We start from the raw sequence: 5,837 nt of genomic DNA, 5'->3' as shown, positions 1-5,837 counted from the left end.
GCTCTGCAACTACAGAGTTGAGTAGTTGAGACAGACAGGGCTGCTGCACAGCCCATAAAGTTTAGAACATTTATTATCTAGCTTTTAAAAAAATTTCTCCATTTTATTCTGATATATACTAAATATGCAGTATGTTTTACATAACTCTAAATACATCTAACATTTTCTTCTAACAGTATTTTTTTTAACATCTTTATTGGAGTATAATTGCTTTACATTGTTGTGTTAGTTGCTCCTGCGTAACAAAGTGAATCAGCTATATGTATACATATAAAAACAGTAGTTTGATGCCATGAAGTAGGTAGCAATGCCTTAACTGTATGTGTGTTGTCAGGCCCCAGGGCCTCTTCCATCCTTGTCAAGGGGAGTGCTAACCTTCTCTCCTTTCATACAACACTGTTATCTGGCTTTTTACAGAAGTAGTTTGCCAGTCCCTGCTCTTGTCATATTGGCCTCCTCTCTGCCCCAAGATCAGGCCAGTCCTTTTCTCTTGCTTTAATCCTCCCCAAATGCTACTCCTGTTGCCTGGAGTCACTTTCCCTGTATCTTCCTGTGGGGACTCTTGCTCATCTTTCAGGCCTTGCTTCAAATGTCATTTCCCTCAGGGAACTCTGCTGAGCACCCCAGCTAAGCAGTCCTAACTTCATTCTTTGACCTCATTGTTGTATGTGTTTATGTGCTTTTTTGCATCACCAGCCTTAGAAAGGAGCTCCCCATTGGTAAGGATGGTATCTATTAATTCATCTCTCACACCCAAGGTATAGCAGACTATCTGTCATGGAGCAGATGCTCATATAACAAATGAACATTTTAGAAGAAATTCGGTAGAAGATAAACTGTAGCCAGGAATCTTCTCTCTGACTTACTCCAGGAAAGCTCTTCCCTGTTTAAAATGAGAAATACTCTTTTCAGAACCACCGTTACCTAGAGATACAAAACTAGATAGAGTTAAAAATATATTTATAGTTGTAGGAACAGATGTGACTAAGCTGTTGTTCAAAAGGATTAAGCTGAGCAGAAGCAAGAACTACAATCCCACAGCCTGTGGAACAAAAACCACATTCACAGAAAGACAGACAAGATGAAAAGGCAGAGGGCTCTGTACCAGATGAAGGAACAAGATAAAACCCCAGAAAAACAACTAAATGAAGTGGAGATAGGCAATCTTCCAGAAAAAGAATTCAGAATAATGATAGTGAAGATGATCCAGGACCTCAGAAAAAGAATGGAGGCAAAGATCGAGAAGATGCAAGAAATGTTTAACAAAGATCTAGAAGAATTAACAAACAAACAGAGATGAACAATACAATAACAAATGAAAAATACACTGGAAGGAATCAATAGCAGAATAACTGAGGCAGAAGAACGGGTAAGTGACCTGGAAGACAGAATGGTGGAATTCACTGCTGTGGAACAGAATAAAGAAAAAAGCATGAAAAGAAATGAAGACAGCCTAAGAGACCTCTGGGACAACATTAAACACAACAACATTCGCATTATAGGGGTCCCAGAAGGAGAAGAGAGAAAGGACCCGAGAAAATATTTGAAAAGATTATAGTGAAAAACTTCCCTAACATGGGAAAGGAAATAGTCACCCAAGTCCAGGAAGCGCACACAGTCCCATACAGGATAAGCCCAAGGAGAAACATGCTGAGACACATAGTAATCAAACTGGCAAAAATTAAAGACAAAGAAAAATTATTGAAAGCAGCAAGGGAAAAAGGACGAATAACATACAAGGGAACTCCCATAAGGTTAACAGCTGATCTCTCAGCAGAAACTCTACAAGCCAGAAGGGAGTGGCATGATATACTTAAAGTGATCAAAGGGAAGAACCTACAACCAAGATTACTCTACCCATCAAGGATCTCATTCAGATTCGATGGAGAAATCAAAAGCTTTACAGACAAGCAAAAGCTAAGAGAATTCAGCACCACCAAACCAGCTCTACAACAAATGCTAAAGGAACTTCTCTAAGTGGGAAACATAAGAGAAGAAAAGGACCTACAAAAACAAACCCATAACAATTAAGAAAATGGTAACAGGAACATACATGTCAATAATTACCTTAAACGTGAATGGATTAAATGCTCCAACCAAAAGACACAGGCTTACTGAATGGATACAAAAACAAGACCCATATATATGCTGTCTACAAGAGACCCACTTCAGACCTAGGGACACTTACAGGCTGAAAGTGAGGGGATGGAAAAAGATATTCCATGCAAATGGAAATCAGAAGAAAGCTGGAGTAGCAATATGCATATCAGATAAAATAGACTTTAAAATAAAGAATGTTACAAGAGACAAGGAAGGACACTACATAATGATCAAGGGATCAATCCAAGAGGAAGCTATAACAATTATAAATATTTATGCACCCAACATAGGAGCACCTCAATACATAAAGCAACTGCTAAAAGCTCTAAAAGAGGAAATTGGGCTTCCCTGGTGGCGCAGTGGTTGAGAGTCCACCTGCCGATGCAGGGGACATGGGTTCATGCCCCAGTCCAGGAAGATCCCACATGCCATGGAGCGGCTAGGCCCGTGAGCCCTGGCCACTGAACCTGCGCGTCCGGAGCCTGTGCTCTGCAACGGGAGAGACCACGACAGTGAGAGGCCCGCGTACCACCAAAAATAAATAAATAAATAAATAAAAGAGGAAATCAACAGTAACACAATAACAGCGGGCTACTTTAACACCTCACTTACACCAATGGACAGATCATCCAAACAGAAAATTAGTAAGGAAACACAAGCTTTAAATGACACGATAGACCAGATAGTTTTGATTGATATTTATAGGACATTCCATCCAAAAACAGCAGATTACACTTTCTTCTCAAGTGCTCATGGAACATTCTCCAGGCTAGATCACACCTTGGGTCACAAATGAAACCTCAGTAAATTTAAGAAAATTGAAATCATATCAAGCATCTTTTCTGACCACAACACTATGAGATTAGAAATACCTACCCAGGGAGACAAAAGACCTGTCTGCAGAAATCTATAACACATTGATGAAAGAAATTAAAAATGATACCAACAGATGGAGAGATATACCATGTTCTTGGATTGGAAGAATCAATATTGTGAAAATGACTATACTACCCAAAGCAATCTACAGATTCAATACAATCCCTACCAAATTACCAATGGCACTTTTTACAGAACTAGAACAAAAAAATCTTAAAATTTGTATGGAGACACAAAAGACACCGAATAGCCAAAGCAGTCTTGAGGGAAAAAAATGGAGCTGGAGGAATCAGACTCCCTGACTTCAGACTATACTACAAAGCTATAGTAATCAAGACCAATATGGTACTGGCACAAAAATAGAAGTATAGATCAATGGAACAGGATAGAAAGCCCAGAGATAAACCCACGCATATATGATCACCTTATCTTTGATAAAGGATGCAAGAGTATACAATGAAGAAAAGACAGCCTCTTCAATAAGTGGTGCTGTGAAAACTGGACAGCTATATGTAAACAATGAAATTAGAACACTCCCTAACACTGTACACAAAAATAAACTCAAAATGGATTAAAGACTTAAATGTAAGGTTAAACCCTATAAAACTCTTAGAGGAAAACATAGGCAGAACACTCTATAACATAAATCACAGCAAGAACCTTTTTGACTCACCTCCTAGAGAAATGGAAATAAAAACAAAAATCAACAAATGGGACCTAATGAAACTTAAAAGCTTTTGCACAGCAAAGGAAACCATAAACAAGACTCAAAGACAACCCTCAGAATGGGAGAAAATATTTGCAAACGAATCAATGGACAAAGGATTAATCTCCAAAATATATAAACAGCTCATGCAGCTCAATATTTAAAAAAACAAACCCAATCAAAAAATGGGCAGAAGACTTAAATAGACATTTCTCCAAAGAAGACATACAGATGGCCAAGAAGCACATGAAAAGCTGCTCAATGTCACTAATTATTAGAGAAATGCAAATCAAAACTACAATGAGGTATATCACCTCACACCAGTTAGAATGGGCATCATCAGAAAATCTACAAACAACAAATGCTGGAGAGGGTGTGGAGAAAAGGGAACCCTCTTGCACGTTGGTGGGAATGTAAATTGATAGAGCCACTATGGAGAACAGTATGGAGGTTCCTTAAAGAACTAAAAATATTACTACCATATGACCCAGCAATCCCACTACTGGGCATATACCCAGAAAAAAACACAATTCAAAAAGACACATGCATCCTAATGTTCATTGCAGCACTATTTACAATAGCCAGGTCATGGAAGCAACCTAAATGCCCATCGACAGACAAATGGATAAAGAAGATGTGGCACGTATATACAATGGAATATTACTCCGCCATAAAAAGGAACGAAATTGTGTCATTTGTAGAGATATGGATGGACCTAGAGACTGTCATACAGAGTGAAGTAAGTCAGAAAGAGAAAAACGATTATCGTATATTAACGCATGTGTGGAACCTAGAAAATGGTACAGATGAACTGGTTTGCGGAGCAGAAATAGAGACACAGATGTAGAGAACAAACGTATGGACACTAACGGGGAAAGTGGTGGGGGTGGTGGTGATGGAATGAATAGGGAAATTGGGATTGACATGTATACACTGATGTGTATAAAATGGATGACTAATAAGAAAATAAATAAATTTTTTAAAAAGGATTAAGCTACTTGCCCAATTCTAATATGGACAGGTAGCCCCCAGGATCAGGTCCAGTTTTATTTCAAAAGTTGGCTTATTACGTGTTTCTCCAAAGCTTCAGTGTCATGGTGGTTAAATTCCATACCAACTCTCAAAAGTCTGTTTAATTAAGAAGACATTAATAATCTTAGTTGTTACAGGGAAAGGCAGACATTTGGGCAGGGCAAAAAAGAAGTTTCTGACATCTCCTTCCTCAGGTGGAAAGCAGACACCACAGGCATTTTTAAAAACAGATCAAAGGCTTATCTTATCTTGGTCAGTCTTTTCTACCTGACTTTGTGTACTTTTCTTACCTCCTAATCAGTCCCTTCCAGGCCCCCAAGAATGTACAATTTCATCTAGCAAATAGGAACTCAAGGATTTTACAGTTTAATGGAATAAAGTAAGCGTACGTATCATTGTGGTGGGCAGTGTGTCCCCAAGGAAAATAATAGATAAAGTGCAGCAATGGCTAAAAAAACCTATACTACAAAGTGGCGTAAAATATAGGATTAGATTCAAATCCGTGTGTGTGTGTGTGTGTATATAGCACATATTTAGTTAATATTTTAGCATAAATCTTACACGCCTTACATATAATTCTGCCGCAGTGTTTCCACTCAACAATGTGTTATTCTGAAATCTTAGATATCCTCTTCATTCTTTTTAACTGCTATATAGTATTCCTGATAACCTGATGAACATCCTAGTATTCTCTAACAGCAATTAGAGCAGGGGGAATAGTTCTAATTGAGAGCCTGTTTGTTAGCTGGTTTTAAGTTAGGAACTGCATGTACTCAATGTACTTAAAATTTTTAAAAGCAATTAATACCTAAAATGAGAATATATAGTAGGGTATAGGGAAGAGTGTTATTACCAGACATAGCTGAAATAAGGTTTAGTGAAAAGAGTTTAGATCATTTACATGTTTGGGCCCCAGAGATAAATCTGAAATGTTCAGGAGCAATAGAGCTTGGCAGAGAAATACTTTTCTAGCAAAATTCCAATATATTGTTAAATTCTGTTTTTCCCCCATGTTCTCACTCCCAGTGCTATCAGTATGTACTACTGTCTTTTGTAAACACCTGTATTATTGCACTGCCTTTATTTGATCACGTCTGCATCCTTTAATCAATTTTGATGGTTT

At 38.0% G+C, this 5,837-nt stretch overlaps 1 non-coding gene across 1 annotated transcript; it reads right to left on the bottom strand.

The window, feature by feature from the left end:
* Nucleotides 1-271: 271 nt before the first annotated feature.
* LOC131741906 (U6atac minor spliceosomal RNA) lies at nucleotides 272-397 on the bottom strand. Its single transcript, XR_009331261.1, has one exon. It is a non-coding gene; the product is annotated as a U6atac minor spliceosomal RNA (small nuclear RNA).
* Nucleotides 398-5,837: the final 5,440 nt, after the last annotated feature.

The sequence above is a fragment of the Kogia breviceps genome, chromosome 14, assembly GCF_026419965.1.
Source record: "Kogia breviceps isolate mKogBre1 chromosome 14, mKogBre1 haplotype 1, whole genome shotgun sequence".
In the NCBI taxonomy this organism is placed as follows: domain Eukaryota; kingdom Metazoa; phylum Chordata; class Mammalia; order Artiodactyla; family Physeteridae; genus Kogia; species Kogia breviceps.
This window is presented reverse-complemented; position numbering and strand designations above follow the sequence as displayed.